This window comes from Sturnus vulgaris, chromosome 12 (assembly GCF_052056855.1).
Source record: "Sturnus vulgaris isolate bStuVul1 chromosome 12, bStuVul1.hap1, whole genome shotgun sequence".
Taxonomy (NCBI): domain Eukaryota; kingdom Metazoa; phylum Chordata; class Aves; order Passeriformes; family Sturnidae; genus Sturnus; species Sturnus vulgaris.
Window position 1 is genome coordinate 414,891 of NC_142254.1, and position 22,159 is coordinate 437,049.

A 22,159-nucleotide genomic window follows, 5' to 3' on the forward strand; every position below is an offset into this window, starting at 1 on the left:
TTTCTCAGGAGTTTCAAGTTTAATAATAGATATTTGCTGTGTTGAGCTATTAGAGGGGAGTGATTGGGCTCTGTTGGTTTAGAAGAGAAGGATCTTAATCTTCCCCAAATTGGACGAATTGCCATGGGCAGTTCTAAGGGAAGCAGATCACATCTGGAAACCTCACTGGCCCTGACTCCTCTGGAACAGCAGGTCCCAGATGGAAATTAAAGCACAGTCAGTGTGAAGTGGTGTTGTCCAGAGGGTCCCATAAAGCTGGCAGCACAGATCCCTTCCACTGGATGGGTGTGATGGTGCTTTCTTCTCCTCCTTCGTTTATTCAGTTGTCTTTGCTACACTGACAGCCAAAACCACATCAACAGAAACCTAAAAGCTGTTGTTTGAAAACCAAAATACAGGAAGTGAGACAGCATGTAAATTTTCCTTCCCAAATCAAGTGATTTCTGAAACAACAGGTACAGGCCTTTGTGTTTGTTGGGGGTTGAATTGTTCCCTTCTCTTTCTGTGGAATTTCTCCCATTGTTATGCTAAGTAGTTGTGGCTACACTTTAGTAGCAATAGTTTTCTCTCACAGGGGGGTGGGGGATAGGGGGAAACCGGAAAAGGAAAGGTGGGATGGGGGGTCTGGAGCGGGCTCTCTGGGTGTCTCGCTTAGCTCGTGGAGTGGGAGGACGGCCCATGCTCCGATCTGTCATCTCCCCTGCCATCCCAGCACTGAGATCCACGCTCCCTGCCTTTGGACATCGCTCTGCTGCTCTCCCATCTCACCCTGCTATCTCCAGACACTCTGCTGAGCACCACGACCCACACTGTGAGGGGGAGTAACTTTCCCATTCCTCTCACCCCTGGGCCACTGCCATCACCCAGCCCTCTTCAACTGCGCGGGACCTGCCCTGTCCACAGCACCGGTAACTGAGCACAGAGAGATGGCCTGTGGCCAAAAGGGACTGGAACTGAGTTATACTGTTCTGTTCTGTTGTCAGTTTTTATAGCTGTTGTTGTTTCTGCTGTTATTCCTATCCCCATATCTTCTGCCTGAAAGCCTCTGATTTCAAACTATAATTATTAAAAGGGAGGGGGTTGCACTCTGCATCTCAGAGAAGAGGTTCTTGCCTTCCCTTAGCAAATACCTGTCTTTCAAACTAAGACAGTGTTGGTCAATGTGACAGAAATGTACAGACCAAGAAGAAAAAAGGCTTAATATTTGTTAATGTTGCTACTTTTTCATGAAGATATGTTGTGAATCACCCCACTCAATGACTTGGCACTTTGGTAGTGTTTGTGTAGAGGAGGAGGGAAAAGAGTTGGAAAAATCGCTTTTGAATGTATTCCTGTATTTATTTAATGAGGTCTCCACCTGCTAATGAAACATGGAATTACTCCAGATGGAGCTGTGATAAATGTGATTCGTGCTAATTAAGTTGTAACTATATTAACAAAATTGTATTTAGATCAATAGAAGACAATTGTTACAGAGTGAGGGGGGAGATGGGTGAGACAGGACAAAGGACATCTTCCAGATGTTGGGAGTCAAAGAAGGAGGTTGGAAGAAAGTCAAACAAGAATAGTAGAAGGACGTAAGTCTGACAAGCAGCATCTAGAAATAGAAAGTTTTGACCTTGAAATGGGCCAAAATGGGATGGTTCCAAGCATGGGACTCAATTAAAGTCTTGTTATGGAAAACATCTGCTCAGTCACATAGTGCGCCTGCGCTACCTGCAGGTCACACCTCGGTCACTGATGAAGATGATGAGCCTTCATCAGAAATAAGACCCTCAAAAGGATGAGAGACCCCCCTAACCCATTAGTAGAGCATGCACCGTACAACACGGTGATGTAGATTTTAGGAATAGAAACTAGGAGGAGTTTTCTAGAAACTTCTGTAGCCTACAGTATATAAGTGGGATTGTTAGCCTGGATGCTTTGGTACGTGAGGAATGGCGAGCCACTCCCCGTACCCCCGGTCGGAGGGGGGCCCCTCCCTGGTCAGTTTTGCTTATGATTTATATGAACCTCAATTATACTAAATTACTTACTGCCAAATTTTGTATATTCTTAAATATATGCACTTTGTTTCATCTCCAATACTTTAATTGTCATCTCCAATACTTTGATTGTATTCATTTTGTTACTATTAAAAACTTACTATTAAATTTAATCTTGTTGCTTGATAAATTGGAAAAAATAGAACATCATTCATAACAGAGCTGATGTCTCCTAGAGGTCCCAGAGGCAGCACTGCTGCTAGCCACTGTGACACTGGGATATTTCAGGCGGTGGCTGGTGGGCCCTTGGGCTGGTACCAGAGCAGGAGGCACACGGTGTGCTCAGCACAGGTGGATTTGGGAATAACCCCACTCAGAAGAGTTACCCTGGCTTTGCTGTTGTTTAGACATGGCTCTGTTCCTTCTGTAAACCTGCACATGTGACTTCTTTCAGATACTTCTCTTAAATAAGCTTTAACTAAGTCTGATGAGGTGATTGGGAATTCCTGATTCCTACCCCAGCCCTGTCCCCTCTGGTAGCCTGTACTGATGAAAATTACTTAGATTAGTGCAATTTGCTGAAACACTACCAGGGTGAAATTCCTCTAATAGCTACAACAAGAGACTCCTGCATTGCTGCACTGAAACCCTGTGATGATTGTTAGATTTCTGAAGCACATCATGTAAATGATAATCTGGATTGTCCTTCTGAATTCCACATCATGCAAGAGCTGTGCACTTTAAATGTCCCTAAGGGGAAGAAGGAACAATCATTATGTGGCTTTTTTACAGATATATGATTATCTTTGTCCTAAAGCTCCTCACCAGCAATTAATTCCTCCGATCCATTACTGTTTCCAGTATTCAGGACTGCCCTGAAATGACAGATGCCTCCTCTATTATCACTGAAGTATCACTTGCACAATTGTATTTCTGTCACACTCAAGCTTTTGTGCTGAAGCTTATTTCGAAGTGTGTTTTGTTAATATGTGAAGATGGCTGGTGACATTTTTTAAATTTAACAGTTAAGATATCAGTTAAGATATCTGTCTTTCTGCCTTGTGCTGAAATAAAGAAATAACAAATTTTCTTTTTTTTTTTTTTTTACTAAACTTACTATTAATTACTGTGGTTCTTTCACCTGCTCTGAGAAAGCACTGCCTTTCAAATATTTCATTAAAGAAATAGGCTTGAATACGCTATTTCAGTGTTTCAGTAATCTTTTTAGTGGTATTTAATTTTTAATCTTTATTCTTAGACCAGAATTATCGAGCTATTGCATGCAGCAGTACATTAGACAGGCATGTATTCCACCTCTGTAATTTAGGAAAATATATCTCTTCCATTAATTGAAAAGAAGCTGGGACTAGACTTGTAAATATTTCCATAGAACTGAACTGCCTTGTCTCTATCGCAATCCAGCAAGTCACTAAGGTATACGAAAAAGGAAATTATAGAGTAAATAAATTTCAGAAAAATAAGAAATCATAGTGAATAAGCTGCCCATGCACAGCTCCGAGAGGATTTCCCTCCTCCTGCTAGTTCAGCTGTAGATGCACCATGGGCACACGACTTCTAGGCCCGAGTTTTCACATTTCTGCCTGATAACTCAGATCTGAGTGGGGCACCTCATTTTCCTCATTTATAAAAAACATAAAAATACAAATAATGTGAAAATTGAAGTAGCTGGGATGGAGATACCTCTTGTAAGGATTACAAAATAACTTAAGTCCCTTCTCCTTGTGCCTGGATGAGCTGGACTTGTCCCTCTGCAGTTATTCCTTTTTGTCAGCATTTAATTTTACCTGATTCACAGGAGGTCCAGGAATTGTTTTTGTAAAAGTGAGGATTTCAGAACATCATTAATTGCATCTTACCACACTTGCTCTCCCTGAGATTCAAAGTAAAACACTGTAGATAAAGCAGGAATATTTAGCCCTAATGATGGTACAATAGGTGATTTGGACTTGCAGAAAAGTACAGTTAAATGACTGTCAATTTCTTTAGAAATGAAAAAAAAGTAATTTCTTCTCCTTCCAAGTAAAGAATGGTTGGTGGCAAGGGAATGTCAGCTCAAAGCAGCCACTAAGAATTTCAGACATTGAAGGAGGAAGGCAGTTTTCCACTATATTTTAAATTTCAGTTATACTTTAGTTCTTTTGGCAGCAGGAGAACATCTACTGCTGTTTAGCAATAAAAGAAGCAACAGCTTTTTTTCTGATCAATAGTCTGAGTTAAAACAAAACAAAAAACCAAAAACAAACTAAAATAAAGAAGAAGCTCTGTTTGGATTTATAGACATAATAGATTTCAATAGAAGCTTTTCAAAAGAATGACTTTATCAGTTGGCCTTATTATCAAATGAGAGTTATTTTAGCTGTCAGTGTACCAGGTGCAAATTAGGTGCAACTTCAAAGTTTAAGGAAAGAGGAAAGAAAAACAGTCAAGAAGTCATAAATTGTTTAATGTGAACAAAACAGATGCATAATTTCCATTAACTAGAGACGGGTTAAATCACTTCATGATGTTTTACTGGCCTACTTCCTCCCAGTAACTGATTTCTCACCTACTTAACTGTGCTTAGGATCCTGCTATTAATGGTCTAACATATCATAACAATTTTTAAATAACTACTTTTTTTTGTTGTTGTTGTTAATGAAAAGCTGACCTATTTTTTATCCTGGAGGGTAAACTAAACTCAAGCTTTCTCTATTACAACCAAATAATCAAACCACTCTTGATGAAGTGACCTCTTCTGAACTGTGTGGTTAGGGGAAATTGCTAAAAAAGTGGCATGTTTTAGGTCTTTACTTCATTCAACTGCCCTGCTCCTTCCGGTGGTTGTCTTGTTGTTTTCATTTCGTGTTTGGACTGCAGCAGTACTGGGGGTCAGAACAGAGCCAGAGCCCTGCTGGGATAAATGAAGCCCTGAGAAGGCATGGATACTGCTCCAAGCATGCCAGAGAGGCCAGGGAGGAGCAGTGCTGATCCCCTCCCAGTGCCAGGGATGGTGAGTGGGGCTGGCTTCAGACCTGGGCATCGCTCAAAGCAGAATCCTCCAGCGATAACCCGTGGAATACATCAGTATTATTTGCACTGGCACTTCCTTCTGGCATCTCTGCCGATGGAAAACCATTCCCAGCCTGCCCACGTGCAGCCCCTTGTTTTGCTGAAGCAGTCAGATACACTCAGCCTCTCTTCACTCTACATTTTCTCTCCTTCTTTGCTCCTCAGAGCTGGAGTAAACGTGTCCAAGAGGCCAGCTCACCCCTGCCCGTGCTTAGGCACACAGTCAAGGGATTGGGGCACTGCTGCACATGAGCACTGTGCTTACATTGTGTTTACTCAGTGCTGAGAGGTGTTAGGCACTCCCAGAGGTCATTTATCTGGTAGTAGCAGAAGTGTTCCGCTTTCCCATTTCACAGAGTGAACCTCGAACAATATTCAAATATGTGAATGAAAATTTGCATGGTTATGTCCCTGGGTATTGCTCCATGATCTTGTGTTTTTCCATATTCCTAACTTCATTCATTTCCAACTTGATAATAATAGAATATTTAATTTTATAAAATCATAGAATCTTAAGGGTTGGAAAAGGCTTCCAAAACCATGGAGTCCCAGCTGTGCCCCATCCCCACCTTGACCCCAGCCCAGAGCTCTGAGTGCCACCTCCAGCCCTTCTTGGGACACCTCCAGGGATGGGCACTCCAAACCTCCCTGGGCAGCCCCTGCCAATCCCTGCCCACCCTTTCCATGGGGAAATTCCTGCTGCTGTCCACCCTGAGCCTCCCCTGGCACAACAATATAATAATTATATGAAGAAATTAATAGTAATAATTATAATAGTAATAATAGTGATAATTTAATAATTAAAGTGGCAATCAAGTCTCACCTTGATGCAGCTTTTATTTTTTTGGGCAAAAACGGATCCTTTAAAACCAAGCCAAAGAAATCCTGCATTGCTCCACCAGTGGAGCAGCTGAAGTGGAATAACCATGTGTAGCCCTAGGTCAGGTTTAGCTCCAGCAGACAATCTCTGCCCAAAGGAGATACCATTGTCCCCTCATTCATCCTGATCTCCCGAGGTTACGCTGCATAGATTTCTGAATGTGCAGGAAACGACCTGAGGCTTAGGGGAATGAAGGGAAAGCAGGGAACAGCTGTGATGATGGATTTCAAACAGAGTTGTTGTGCAGAGGTGGTCAGTGAAGCTGGCTGATCTTATTTGATAAAAGCCTGCGGGTTAACAAGATAAAAACATGAAATTTCAGGATATTCCTAAACCTGGTTCATTTTAAATGTATAGATTCATGTGGCAAAATAATCACTTAAAAGAGTAAAGGGACTTTTTACAAGGGACTTTTTGCAAGGGTCTGGAGTTCCAGGACAAGGGGGAATGGCTTTCTGCATGAGTTCCTTTAAAAACTGCAGTCTCCAGCCTAATTCAGCCTTTCAGATAATTGCAGTGTGAACCCTTTTATTTTTCATAGTTGTACAGTGGGTTATTTTATTCTTGCTCTAGTAAAAACATGATTCTTGTTGTTGACTTTTTAAATAGTGATCACTTAATTGGAAACAGATGCTACTGTAAGAGGAAAAACATTTTAATTAACAGATACCTGAGGAGCTGAAGCAGATTTAAAACAAAGGGTAGGATTTGTTGTCCATTATTTAAGTTACAGATCATTTCATCATAGGATAACTAAACAAAAGAAAATGAGACCATTGGAAGGTTTGTATTATTTAGTTTGTACACAAACCGTCTCACACAGAACAGAAGAAACAAGTGAAATGTATTAATTTAAATGCAAATTTTTCTCTCTCTTAACAAAAAGCCCATAGAAAATGATTGTGTTATTTTCACTGTCTGTGAACTTTTATAAAGCTTCTTTCTATATGATTTTTTTAAATATTGCCTTTTCTCTCTGAACTTACAGAAAAAAGGAACATCTTTCAGTTTAATGTCAGCAGCATATTAACTTCAGAAAGTCTTACACTACGACATGATGCACTTTGGAAGTGATAACTGGGTGTTGGTAAAAATCCTAAAACCCCAGGGTACCTTTATGAAAACTTGGACTTAAATGCAAATAAAGCAAAATATGAAACACTTGTTCATTACCAGCAAGCTGACACAGGCGAGCCTCTGTTTAATTTTGGTTGAAATAATATCATGTGATTGACAACCTTTGATTAAATGCAACAACACTCAAATTGAATGTCTCTCATCTTCAGGTGAGCCCTCAAGGGCAAGGTAATATCTACTGGGAAATTTGGCGAAATCCATTCCTTGTGACCTCACTCGGAGTAGATTTGCAGCACCATTTCCAGTTACGGTTTTCTCAATCCTCAGCACATCAAATATATTGTGTTTGGCTCGGCTGATTTATAAATCAAATCTGGGGGAGCCTGGGCAGGAACAAGCCCAGCACAAGCACAGGCTGGGGGGGACCTGCTGGAGCAGCTCTGTGGGGAAGGACCTGGGGATGCTGGGGACACGGAGCTGTCCCTGAGCCAGCAGAGTGTCCTGGGGGTGCTGGGGACACGGAGCTGTCCCTGAGCCAGCAGAGTGTCCTGGGGGTGCTGGGGACACGGAGCTGTCCCTGAGCCAGCAGAGTGTCCTGGGGGTGCTGGGGACACGGAGCTGTCCCTGAGCCAGCAGAGTGTCCTGGGGGTGCTGGGGACACGGAGCTGTCCCTGAGCCAGCAGTGTCCTGGCCCAAGGAGGCCAAGGGTGCCTGGGCCATGGGCAGAGCCCTGGCAGCAGGTCAGGGGCGCTGCTGGCCCTGTGCCCAGCCCTGGGGGCTCCTCTGGGTGCTGTGCCCAGCTCTGCATCCTCAGCACAGCAGGGACAGGAGCTCCTGGAGCTGAGCAAGGGCTGGAGCAGCTCAGTGCCAGCAAAGGCTGAGGGAGCTGGGGCTGCTCAGCCTGGAGAGGAGCCCCAGCTGAGAGGGGCCTTCAGCCCTGGGTGTTCCTGTCTGTCCCTGGATGCCTCTGTCTGTCCCTGTTTGGGTCTCTGTCTGTCCCCGTGTGTCCCTGTGTATCCCTGTGTGTCTGTGTGTCTCTGTGTGTCTGTGTGTCCCTGTGTGTCTGTGTGTCCCTGTGTGTCCCTGTGTGTCCCTGTCTGTATGTCCCTGTGTGTCCCTGTGTGTGTGTGTCTGTCCCTGTGTGTCCCTGTGTGTCCCTGTGTGTCTGTCTGTCCCTGTGTGTCCTTGTCTGTCTATCTGTCCCTGTGTGTCTGTCTGTCCCTGTGTGTCCCTGTGTGTCCCTGTGTGTCCCTGTGTGTCTGTCTGTCCTTGTGTGTCCCTGTGTGCAGGCAGGCTCAGAGCAGTGCCAGGCTCTGCTCCAGGCTCAGCAATGGCCCCAGAGCCACGGGCAGGGGCTGAGCCCAGGAGCTGCCCCTGCACAGGAGGCACAACTTCTGCCCTGGGCAGTGCCCAGCCCTGAGCAGAGTGTGCAGAGAGGCTGTGCAGTCTCCTCCCTGGGGATATTCCAGAGCCACATGGACACACTGCTGTGCCCTGTGCTCTGGGATGGCCCTGCTGGAGCAGGGAGGTGGCACCAGAGGAGCCATTTCCAGCCTCACCCAGTCTGGGGCTCTGTGAGCTCCAATGAGGCAGTTTAGATTCCCCATGTGGAGAGAGAACAGGCAGGATTGAGTTACTTCTGATTCAGTTACATCTGATTTAGCCCAGGATGTCCCATCTAAAAGCATGGCCTGCTCTAGGTGAAGATGTGCAAAAGCACAAATCCCATTGTGTGCAATATTCCCTACGCAGAGATGTGAGAAGGGAGACAACATCTCTCCGCATGTTGGACTAAGCGGATTTATTACCAAAATGTCCTGGCTCTGCAGCCCCTCCTTGGTGAAGGGTCAGTGATGGAAATGGGCTCCGTGCTGTGGAAGTTCCTGCTCTGGGCACTGTTTACTGAAGGCACTGAAGGAAAAGATAATGTTTTGCACACAAAGCTGCGTTTAGGTACAAGACCTGGCACCCATTTACTGATCCTGTGCATCAAACTGTCTCCAAAGTCCTGCAATGTTGGTACTACATAGTTCTCACAAAAGCTAGAAATAAAAATATATGCAATTCTGGCTGATGCACATGAGGAGAATGGCAGCTCTTGACCTCAAAAAAATTCAAACTCAGAGAACTAGTGGGAAACTTCAGTGTGGTTTCAGGCTAAAATTTTCATCCTTGATTATAAATTGTGAAATGAGGACCTGCAGCAGTGGTGTCCTTCCTGCTTCCCAGTAACTCACCACTCATCAGCAGGGATATCCAAGAGTGCCATAAGTAATGCACAACATCAGCCTGGAAGATCCACTTTCTGATTTTTCACAGATTTTTAATGTCATACTTTTCTTGGTTTTAATTTAATTTAATTTTTTTAACAGGAAGAGAGATTACAAAATTAAGATTTTTGGTTGCATCTCTCTGGAGCAGGGATCAGCATTTTGGATCACCCCAAGACCTCATACTAGTGGTTTTTTAGAGAACTTTGCCATCTGGAATGAAAAAGGCATTTTACAGGATAATGCCAAGTACGTAATTGCAGAATAATTAAAGTTTCTTCAGCTGTATTTTCTGACTCCTCTGAGTTGATATCCAGATGATGTGTCAAGTCAGTTAACCTGGCATAAAGAATATTCAAGTCACTGTAATGATTTCTAAAACATCTTTTTTTTTTTTTTTTTTTTTTTTTGGTTGGTTTTATACACACTTTTAAATAATTGCCAAGCCCCAAAAGACTATGGGCATAAATTGCCTAAGAAATGGATGAAAATAATTAGTTTTGTTAATGTGCTTTTTAATTTGAAGATCTATTCAAGCTATTTTAATAGCTTGTGGAATTTGTAGCATATGTTTGAAGGGCAACATATTTTGTAACCTTTCTGTGGACAGCAAACTGTACAAAATTGCTTTTAAGATATTTGTAACAATGCCAGTGTTATTAGGAATAAAAAAGTACTGATTTGATATTTGTGGGCAGAATAAGTGTTTCATATAAAATAGGAAAAGGAGGAAAAAGTGATTCTTTTTGTTAAGAGGGCATTTCAGAAAGATCTAATAAGGCATAAATGAAATGTATTCATCCAAAGGATTTTCATTTCCTTTTTGAGAAGAATTAGAAAAAAGAAAAAAGTGTCATTCATTTTCTATCAAGGTGAGAAAAAGCCATTTTCCAACAAATTCCAAACAATTCTAGATCTGAGAAAAAGAAGATACGTTTTGATCCTTGGAATCAAAGAGAGACATCTCAGCAAAGCAGCGGGTAAGTCTGTAATGGCAGAGCAGTTATTTCATCTGTTTATTTCCTCTCTCATCTGCACTGAGCTATAAATTCCTGCAGTTTTGTGGACACAGAGCGAGATGGGAAGCAAGAGTTTACCTCTCTTTTGGATGAGGGAGAGCAAACTGGAGGAACGTGTCCTGTCTGGGACACAGCTCTTCAAGGAGGACAAGCAGTTGTGGCCCATTTGAAGAAAGCTCCCAAAACAGCTTCAGAAGATATCAGAGCAGCTTTTGAATAAAAATATAAATGAATTAAGGTTGTTTAGCCTAAGGGGAAGAGCACTAAACACAGGAGAGTTTCAGCTTTATTATTCAACAACTTTTATTGTAAAAGAACAGGTGTGTGTTCTTTACTCCATCACATCCACCCTGGAGAGGAAGGGAATAATGCATTAGCAAGCACAGCTTAGGTCAGACATGACAAGAAAACTGCTCTAATGGCTGGGCAGGCTGTCACTGGGAGAGAATCCCCAAGGACTTACGGAGTCTCCAAATTTAGGAACAGTTTAGTGCAAAGCTGACAACTGTCTCCTGGGAAAGATAACTGTGGGCTGTCTGGGGGGATAGTAGAGGATTAGTGCATGTCTTGTGCTCCTATCCAACCCCTGTTAGGGTTTTTTTCCTAATTCTACAGATACTGATCTTGTTCCCAGCACTTCATATCTCTTTTGAGTGCAGAATTCAAAACGCATTTGAGGGAAAGGAGGGATGACATGGAAACCCAGCTTTATTCCTTGAAAATATATCCACCAATGTTATGGGACAGAGTTTGCAAGTGGCTGGTCTGACTTGAACATGGGGCAGCTGAATTCCATAATGGATGGGATTTTAGATGGAATTTTATTATTAAAATGATTAGTACTATCATCATCATCATCATCATCATCACTATTTTTCACAGAAAATAAATTAACCTATCTGGAGACCTTTTGAAATTAATTTCATACCCTGTAGCTGCAAGTTTACAATTAACAAATAACCCGATGGTGCTCTTTTAGATAATATAAACTTCAAAGCTATTTATGTGTGAGCCAAGTGTTTCCCATAAACTTGTTACCATTTTTGTATGACACAAACAAATTCTCAAGAGATAATGAGAAAGGTTCACACAAAATGAGGCAATGGAGGGACTGAAATACCACTGGAGCTGAGGTAATGGGACAGTTCCTTCTCTGGGCAAGAAAATGTCTACTTGTTCATGATGTAATGAAAAAATAACATGTTCTGTCAGTCAAACCCTAGACAAAATCCAGTTGAGAATTTTGGAAAAGCCTTCCTGTGGAAAAGTGGGAATGTTTTCCAATGACATAATTTTATTTTTGCAAGCATCTACAAGGTAACAGTATCACACATCGTTTCAGATGGAAAAAAAAATCAGCTTTTATTATTGTGTATTTGTTTTCTAACAGTGTGGAAGCGTTTTTGCATCATTCCTCCTGGACTGAAGAGTCAGCTCCTTTGTTTTTCCCTAGGGTTTGTGGAAAACTGTGCTTTGAAGTCCCTCTGGTATCACCCTGAATTTCAGTGCACTCTGCACCTTTCTCTTCATAATATTTACAACATCTGAAAATGAAGATTTCCAGTTAGTGACAGCACAATGATTTGACAAACTGTTTCTAAAATGTTGAAAGCACAGTCTTGGATGCTCTATGCCAGAGGCCTGAGGAGACAAATGGCTGCAGTTTTTTATGCTGCAATTTTTTTATACAGCAGGAGTTGGCCTTTAAGGAATGAGTTGGCCACAAACTCATTTCTCATTTGAGGGGCAGTTGTTGAATCACTTGACTGGTTTTACTATTGACCTCTGTGGGGAGGAAGCCCCAAACTGTTCCCAGGAAGCCCCAAACTAAGTGAAAAGACAAATATTTGGGGAATGTCATGTCAGCCACGATGAGAATTCCTCAGTGCTGCTCTGTGTTGAACTGCAGTGTCTTCCAGCACCTTCTGCTCGTAGGGCAACTACTATCCCCAGTGCTTGGCCTGGAGGGTTGTGATTCTAAGATTGTTTTCCTGCATATTTTTTTACTGAGGACATGGATTTTTCAGAACTAATATTAACGTAGGTGCCCAAAAAGGGAGATATAATGGAAAATATAGTTCAAACAATTAATCTGCTTGAAGGCTTAGGAAAGAGAGGAGGGAGGGAAGGACACAGCTGATTGTCCGTGCAGCCAGAGCAGTAAAGGTATCCCTTCCCTGTGATGAAGGAGTGCAGGTCATGCCTACTGCTCCACCTGCAGCAAAATAGAACTCATGGAATGGCTTCTGGAGCTCCCACTGGATTTATAGGACACTAGGGAATCAAAGATGCAAATGGTAGTTATTTATTGTTCCTAATGAGTGATCAAACTAGAACAGGCTTTGATTTTGCTTTCTTTTCTGGAGCATTTGGATGTTCAGTTTTGCTGCTCTTGTGGGCAGAGAAATCACAGAAAATGGCTGTTTAAGTTTCCAGTATTCTGAGATTACAGCCCCGTGGTCTTTCTCTATGAAACAGGTGTATTTTTTGGTCATAATTTTATTGGACAAGTTGTCTTATAGGCAAAATGGGAAATAAGCTCAGCAAAGAATTAATTATTCCACTGAGGTACCTATAATAATTGTGATGATAAAATTTCAAGTTTATCACTGTAAGTAAATCAGTGATGTTGACTTTTTTTTGTTGTTTTTTGTTTTTAATTCAGAGGTTTGGGAGTGTCCTTGCTATATTATATATTCAACTAATACTCTGGCTTTATGGGCATATCCACATTTGTATCAACAGTCAGAACCTCCACTCTTTGTCATGTGGTGAAGGAAAGAGTTGAAACTTAACATTACTCAAGTAGCATTGGATTTTAATTAATAACCACATGGAACAACAATTCAGATAATAAAACTACCTTTACCAGTGAAATACATAAAATAAAGTGCATTGTGTGAATGATCACAAAGGCTTTCTCCTGGACTGTGCAAGATAAATATTTATTAAGTGAGCCCAGCAGTTGCAAGCATAAGATAGGCTTTATCAATATGGGAGGGTTTTGTGATAAGAAGGTTCTATTGATGGCTTGCTGTGACACCTGAGAGCCCAGAACTGCAGTAAGGAATGTCTGGGAGGCAGAGCAGTTCCTGGGTGGATTCACTTGGTTCTGCCTTTGTCATGAGCTGAACAATTGTACTTTGCTGCTGTTGGTCCTGCATCACACCGAGCAAGAGTCCTCTGCCACCCTTCTTTAATGTCATGGCTGATGAACTTGCACTCACAGAATTTCTCCATGCTCCCTCTTATCCCTGTGCAACCCCCTGTCAGAATGACTGAGAATGTTTGGGGATTACTGGGAAAACTCATGCAGAATTTGCCAAGGAAGCAAGAAGAAGTAAACTTATTTATGTGTTACACTAGCAGGACTAGAGGAAGAGTCTGGACGTGGATCTGAATCCTGGCTTATGAATTTTTCCCCCGGATGTCAAGGTAGGGAGCAATGATTTTTAAATAATAGGTGTAATATAAGAAAGGAGCAAAGAATTTCCCTTCCAAGCTGTCATATATATGGGCAGGCAGTGACAGATGAGGGAGGGAACAAATGGGACCTTTTAATTTCTTTTTTTGATTCCATATTAAAACACAGGACATGATCTGAATCCCACCTGCAAAGCTGTACTAAAGGATGAGCGAGGGACAGGTAACCCAGACTTAATTTTCAGACAGATGAAGCATCTGAGGCACTCTTTTATCACTTGAATTTATCTCAGTATCTGCAAAGGGGACTAACTGTTATACCGATTATTCATCCAGAAAAGCACACAGAGCATTTCACTATACTTCATTTCTCTAAGGATACCACTTGTAATTTAGTGAGCAATTTAGACTCCAAGTGATCAAAACAAGAGATTGGTCAGAATACAATTTTCCCACCAATTTAATTGATACCTTTGACCTTAATTTCAAATGGGAAGGAAGGGAAGGAAGGCAGATGCCGGTATCATGTACAAACTTGCCACTTTCCTTCACTAATCACCTAATTTCACAGTAACTATATCTCCTATTATCAACTCTCTTTATATGGAATTTCTCATTGTAGCACATTACTCCAGTGAAGTGACTCCACCTTGTTTCAAAATAGCATCCCTGATACATGTCCTGATACGCTGTGGATAGGCCAAATTTGACTAAAATATTCTGGTTTTCTCAAATTGAGAATGTAGGTGTTTCTAGCTTCTTTGGGGAGGTGTGGGTCAGGATAGGTTTAAAATATCCTTTGCAGTGCTCTGGTGCCTCTAATCCCATCATGGTGCATGATAGCCATGTTTTTCTTACCTTTGATTAAAAAAAAATATGTTTCAGATGTTACTATTGTCAAATTGGAATTAAACGAGGCACATCCTTAAGTGAATTTGCCTGTTATTAGAGAGATTTTCTGGGGAGAGGCTGTTACAGAACTCAAATCTGTATGAAGTACAATTTAAAAATTAGTTTTAAGTGCACTTCACATCAGTTTGCTCACGGTGAGAAATATTTACTTGGTTTCACACTGCTGGAAAAAGCAAAATGGACAGGCTTGTGTGATGGAGAGTGCAGGAGAGCAGCAGGATCTCCGCTCTGTGTCTTCAGCCACAATGAGATCATAGAAATTTAAAGTAACACACAAATAAATAAAATGCTTATAAACCCCATGTATTACATTTTCATCCTTACATTTAGGTCTGTCTGGGATCCTAAATCTAAGATGTTTTACATTTGATTTGCAAATAGAGAAGTTTCTGGAATTTGGCAGAATTTGGCCAGAATGCCCAAGAGGCTCCCACAAGGTTTCCAGCATTCAATTTGGATGATGTACTACAGGATCACTGCTTTCTAACTTCATTTCTCCATTATTTGCATCAGAAATATTATTTGATATGGATTTCAGTAATGTGATTACCAGTGAGTGGTAATTTTGAAGGATCTGTGTGGGAACTGCTGGAGGAATTTTTGTGCTGCTGAATCAAACCATGATTCAGATTTAACCTAATCTTACCCTAAGCTACTCTGAATATTATCAACACTTTTCCGTCCCTTCTGAAAATAAATAGGGAGGTAAAATACTCTAAGTAATGGTTTATTTCCTTGTTTTGTGTCCCAACAAAATAAAAAATGGAATTAAATTTTCTATCATTAGAAACAAAGGAATCAAAACTTCCTATGCATTTTTAAGAAGCATTAGGGAAAGAATCTATTCATCAGGAATTATTCTTGGTATAGTGACCAGGTTTTAGTTAATATTTAGAGTCTTGTATACCTGAGAGCTTCCTGTAAGGAATGCGTATGAGCTCTGTGTTTCTCCATCCCATCCTCCCAGGGATGTTTTCCAAGCTGGTGCTGGTCTGAGATGACTGAAATAATGGCTTTAACAATTTCTCTGTGGTAAATATTGGAGTTCACTTGTATTTGCTGTACTGCTATTTTCTTCCATTTAACTGTGCCCTGTAATAGCTGCTAAACAACAATTTATTTAGGGTTCAGTTGGGAAATTCAGCCCCAAGCTCAGGGTGAGCTAATCTGTAAGAGCAGTGACGCCCCACCAAGGCGAGCCCTGCTGCACTTCAGATGTCTCAGTGTAGGCGTGCAGGAGTTCCCAGAGCACTGATCACTCTCCATTCCCTGTGCTTTGGGGTTTTCCTGCTTTATGGCCTGCAGTGCCCTCCTCTCCCTGTCCCTGCCAGCAGGGATTGCAGTGCTCTGTCTTTGGCCAGATTTGTGTCACGGCCAAGACTCCCAGGGTTTGTGGTTTTCTCATCTGTTTGTGGTTCTGGGATTATTCCTGAGTGCCTCCAGCTCCTGCTCCCCAAACCCCAGGGCACACTGCACTGGTGCATCCCTGTGGAGCATCCTTTGCTTCATCACTAGACTGGGATAAGGGAGCTAGAAACAAGTTTGTGCAGTTAAATTTAGATATTGAGATTCCATTTCAGTCCTCAAGAGGAACAAATTCTGTGTTTGCCTCCATTTATCTCTGTTGCTTTATCTTTCACTAGAACAAGTAATAATTCCCCAAGGATTGGAGTCCATGGTGCTCCTCTTCCAGGGAATTTTAAAACTTGGCCTTGCAGAAAATTGTCACTTTCCTTCAAATCTTTCTCAGGTTGCTACAACTCACTGAATTACTAGAACTGATCATAAAAAGTGACCCTTTGGGAGGGAGAAGTTGGCAATAGCTAGGATTTGGGGGGTTTTGTTTTCCTTAGCTAAGGTCAGATTTTGGCTGTATTTCCAAGTGTCATTAGACATCCAGCTGACAGTAGAAAACTTCTATAACAACTGCATCAATACAGCCAAACCAGTCTTGTTTCCCATTCAGCAGCTTTACTTCAAATATAGAAGAAACTGAAGGAATTGAAATTTATGCAGTAATTTCTTACCCAACAGAAACTCGAAACTTATACATTTTTGTTGCAGCTCTTTGCAAGGAAAAAAAAAATTTATCTTCAGCTGACAGGCTTTGGAAGATAATGGCATTGTTTTAATGTTTCAGGTTTCCTGTTAATATACATATATTGCTTCAGAATCACACCTGGAAGGCTTGAGTCCTGTCTGGTGATAAATGTTAAGTGCTGACAAGAGCAGGTCACTGAGTTTATAAGCATACTGCTATACAATGTATCTGCTGTGGTTTTTTTTTAACAGATGAGTAAGATAATGAATAAAATTATTGAAACATATTGATCACTTCCATGTTTTGAGAGATCTTTGTTTGTTGGGGTTTTTTAAAATTCTGTAGCTTGAAAAGGAATTTTGAAAAAACAGACTGAGGAGTTTTGTGATGTTGGGAATATATTTGCTCTATCAAATAGTCTTATTAGCATTTGAACTGGATTTTTTAACAGTCCCCTTCTAACCTGAGCAGTAAATAAAAGCCCTGATATATGGTATCCTATAAGGATTTGACATGTTGTGTTACAACATTTAGGTTGTTTTGGGTTTTTTGTATGTTAGCTTAATTATAGCTTTTCGTTCTACAATACTGGATTCTGATTTGCTTGAATAACTTGACAAACTGTTTTTTAACCACTTAAATTGTACAAAAGCCTCACTGATGGCAAAATGACTTGGGCTCTTTATAAGATGGGAATGGATGTGCTCCTTTTGCTGTGATTCATGAGCTGGGTACCCTCGGGTCAGCTCTTGGCTCTGGGATGATTTGGGTGGAGCAGAACATCATTAAGTGGCATGGGAGGCCTTGTAGTTCAGGGGATGCTCCTGAACAATCTGTCAGTCCTCAGGAAAAATATTCCAAAGCTGGTGTAGCCCTTGAACTAGAGGATGAGCGAGGCTGCCTAAAAATTGGAACCTTACCCTTCTTGTGCCTTAGCTGTACTCCATGGACTACAGAAAAATAGCAGCGGGTGAGAACTTTCAAAATGGTAACAATTATAAATGCTGCATTAATAGGAGCCATTAGAATACCTGAGCTAGAAGCCGTATTTTGAAATAACAAAAAAACCCCAAAAATAGGGAGGAATATGATCTGACATACATCTGTATAATGAGGTGAGTGCGGTTCCCAGCATCCATGCAAACTTGCATGGGAAGGCTATGGACTAAAGCACTGAAAGAAGGGGACAGGGTTGAAAATCTGCTATAAAATGAAAAAGTTTAATATCAAACAGCTCATTTTTAAATAGTAACAGCTCCTGTGTTATCTTGGGCATCCATTTACTACTATTGGCAGTCAAATCCTGAGGGTGAGCTTATAATTTAATGCTTTACATTAAAGAACTATTCTCATCTAGCACATTTGCCTTGTAGCCTCTGCAAATAAATAACAAGTGTGCCATGAATCACAGGCCAGTGAGTGCCACAGCCAAATGGCTAAAACTGCCCGGGCCGTTTTTTGTAGCAGTGGAATAGGAAACATTTATTACAGCCATTATAGACAGCCAAGTGATTTAAGAGCCAAAGAGGTGTCATTTATATAATGTTGCAATTCTTTTAACTCTGAGAAATAAAAAAAGCAAGGATCCAAATGGGCTCTACAGCTGCACTGCAGCCCCACAAACCTGGGCATTGCTATAAACCCACACCATCAAATGGAGCTGAATTTTACAGCTGCACATTTCAGTGCTCTATCTTGTTGCCTGACTTCAATATCCTCAAACTTTATGCTGTTTGAAGCACCAATAGAGAGAAAATTTCTTTCCTTGCACCTTGCTTCCTTTGGTAGCTAGAAAAAAGATTAGTAATTCACAGAAGACCCTTCAATATAACACTGCAAAACTGTATCAGAAATGATAATATTGACAACTGGCCACAGCTGCTTCCTTGGGCATTTGTAGTTAGATCAGACTTTGCTCATGCTGATGTCAGGAATATGGTCTGGAGACGAAGCAAAGATTTCTTACTAAGAGTGCTCATTCTTCTGTTGTTACAGAATCACTGGGATCTGCTCTTTGAACTGGGCTCTGCGGAAAGAAAGACACAGATATTGAACTTCAAAGCAAGAGATAACAGAGAAATAAATGTTCCAAACGGTGGAGTGTATTCTGGTAAGCACTTGGAGGACCAGCCTTGGTGGGAGACTGGAACAGAGACTGCACTGAAGTGAAATAATTGCTCAAGGGGTTGATGTAGTTTCTGCAAGCACTTGTACGTCACCAGAGCTCTCCGGAAATGGTTTGAATCGCTTGTCTTCCAGACATTTGGCAGAAATCACTAGGGGATGTGGGAGTGTTACATCTGTTCATGGCTAAGGATGGCCTTCAGAAGAACATTTTTACTTGCCATCTCAAAATCATTTAGAGTTACATCTGCTTCTTTGCAAGGTATGAAGTTTCTTACCAGAAACTGCTTCATGGTTTTTAATGTTGTTGAGTTTTCACTTTGAATTTCACTGTAGATTTAGAAAATTACATCCTATTCTTCGTGTGCTCTGTAAAGGGGCCTGTTCAGTCTCTGAACGCAGAAAACTTGCTGAATTTCCCTGGGGCTGGTGATCTTATTACTTACTATTTGTTGAATTAATCCTCCTGGGAACCATTCAATTTTTTTAGCCCTTAAAACCTTCAGAGCTTCATATTATTATGAAAGGTTTAACTGAGCTGAAGTTGTTAGGACAGGGTTTAATTTTGCAGCCCCCATCTTTACAGCTTACGAGGCTGCCTGGTTTGACCTCCAGTGCATAAAATTTGAGACTCTGAATAGTTCACCTCCAGGAAACATTTTTCAGAACTGGGGAGAAAACTGCGTAGCAGAACATGAATTAATGTGTCAGTGAACGCCTCTCCCTCTTTATCTGTTGCATTATCTCTTCCCAGCCACCTTTCAAAGGATCCCAGGACCTGCTGCTCCAACTGTCACTCTCAGCAATGGTTGAATTTCACTTTTCAGCAGTAATTGTCTCACTCTTTGCCCTGCAGCTCGAGCAGGATGTTTTTCAGCTTGCAGATGGGTTCCTGGCTAGGAGGAAATTGTTTTCCTACTACCATGTGGGGTCTCTCATCCACAGTTTGCAGCACCTTTGCTTCATAAATCTTTCTTTTGAGGGAGTAATGGGGTTTAAATCTCTTTGCCCCTCTTCCCAATGCCAGGAATGTGCCTGTGTGATAACACAGGACCCACAGCACAAATTCCTTCATCCGTGGTTTCTGCGGCTCCAGACAGATCTTTCACAAAGCTGTCTTTAATCAGGCAGAATCTGAGCTATTTGGTGGGCTCTGTGTGCAGTAGTTTGTGCCAAGGTGTAAATCAGATTAAGACAATTGACTGTAGTGGGAGATTTGATAGGATGAGGAATGAAAGCTGCTGCTCTGAGAGGAATAGTGGTGTCTGTTTGTTTGTGTGTTCAGGACTCTACCTCAAAATGTACCTATTCCAACACTGAATTTCAGTGTTGGATCCGGAATGTGTCTCTGACACAGTAGGCGTATATTTCTAAAATTGACTTGGAATGTAGATTAATAATATACTCAGTATAGATTTCTCTGTACATTTATTATGCATCTCTTCATTTTCTACAGGAGCAGAAGTCTCTGCTGTAATTCCAGCTCTGGGAAGCTGACAAGTCTCAGAAAAGATAATCTGATTGCTGCACTTGCAAACCATCCTCCCTTCCAGGACCAAGGTCAAGGACAACAAAAATGTCAAAGGAATAACTCTAAATTACATCCTTCATACTCTACACATGCAGGAGTAGTGTTTGTCATCAGCTGTGATCTCTGATCACTCACTGAATGTGCTAGTCCTGCAAATGCTTTAACCCAGGGAAGACTAGGAAATATTCCCAGTAAAGACCATAATGGATCACATCAGTTACCAGATTGAAACCGCTCTTGATTTCCAAATTTTTGACAGGCTGACAACATTGGGGTTGTTCAGCCTGGGGAAGAGAAGGTTAAGCGGAGACCTGATGGCAGATTTCCATTACCAGAAGGGGCTACGTGGAAACTAGAGAGGGGCAATTCTTCAGAAACTGGAGTGACAGGACAAGGTAGAATGGGTTCAAACTGCCAGAGGGGAAATTTAGATGGGATATTGGGAAGGAATTGTTCCCTGGAAGGGTGGGCAGGTCCTGGCACAGGGTGCCCAGAGCAGCTGTGGCTGCCCCTGGATCCCTGGCAGTGCCCAAGACCAGGTTGGACATTGGGGCTGGGAGCAGCCTGGGACAGTGGAAAGTGTCCCTGACCATGGCCGGAGATGGAACCGGGTGACCTTCAATGTCCTTTCCAACCCAAACCATTCTATGATCCTATGATTCTAAATGAACCTCAGCCCATTTGAATGGTCCTGCCTTTTTTCAGTCATTGTTTTAACTTAAATATTCACGATTTTAAAAATGGCTGTTTGATGTATCCAGATAATAAATGAGGAAATTATTTTACTTCCCCCATCATCCTGAGAATATAAATTTGCAGTCTATCAAACTTCTGCTGCTGTTTCTTTAATCCACTTTAACAGGTGAAAAGCAACTTGAGAAGGTTGTTTAGTCCTAAAATACGTCTTCTTCATAAACTTTTCTTTATTAATATTGGAGCAGTGTGACTAACACAGAGGTTTCTGGGGAATCCAGGCAGGTGAAGACCTGGATCAGCCAGGGTGGCTGCAGTGAAATTCGTGGTGTTGCACTGGAACTCTCCAGTCCCCTTTGAAGGTGTATCCCACTGGGTGCTGTTGTCACCAGCACCTGGAGCCCCTCAGACCTCGGCGCTCTGAAGCTGTGATAGGCTCTGTTGGATTTTAGTGGCTGGCAGAGTTGCCATTCCATACTGTCTTTGTGTATCCAAGGCCCACATCTGTCTGCTCTGGAGGGCAGTCTTCAACTTAGAACTCTTTAGAAAATATTTTTTTGGCTGTGCAAATCAATAGAAAATGCATCTTTTCTTATTCAGAGCACACCTCTATGCTGAAGGGGAGAAAATGCAAGTTGTGAAGTTAAATGTTTGCTCTGGAGTGCTGGAATTGCTATTTGTTTGTTGCCAAAGACTTGAATTCTGTCCTTCATTCAGTTAAAATACTGTTTTCTGATATATTTGAAAGGTATTGATAATCTGTCCTTAAATTACAGAGGAAAAGACTGTCCCAGACTTATAGACTATCCCAAATACATCTCTTGGTCTCAAGCAGATAAAAAGAACTACCTTTTCCACATCATGTTGTTAAGTTTAATTTTCTGCCATAAGAGACTGTGGAGCCTGGAACTGTAAATGGGTTCTAAAAAGGGTTCAGCTAAATCTGTTGGTTGCTACTAAACACGATGATCTACAAGCAAGTGCCAGCTCTGAGATTTCCTAAACTTGTCATCGAAGCTGAGAAATACCCTGTGCAAGGATTGGTTTCTTGGGGTGGTGAGAAGAAAATTGTCTCCCCTCACACAGAAGGATGTTCCACAAACAGGTCTGGTATTGGTTTCCCTTGGGTATGGTA

The 22,159-nt window shown here is 41.6% G+C and overlaps 1 long non-coding RNA gene across 1 annotated transcript in view; it reads left to right on the plus strand.

The window, feature by feature from the left end:
• Nucleotides 1-21,027, plus strand: part of LOC148222305 (uncharacterized) — a 70,979-nt gene extending 49,952 nt beyond the window's left edge. Inside the window, exons 2-4 of the long non-coding RNA XR_015806158.1 lie at nucleotides 13,670-13,735; nucleotides 18,672-18,786; nucleotides 20,257-21,027. This is a non-coding gene — a long non-coding RNA (uncharacterized LOC148222305). The remainder of the gene's footprint in view (nucleotides 1-13,669; nucleotides 13,736-18,671; nucleotides 18,787-20,256) is intronic.
• The last annotated feature ends 1,132 nt before the right edge of the window (nucleotides 21,028-22,159 follow it).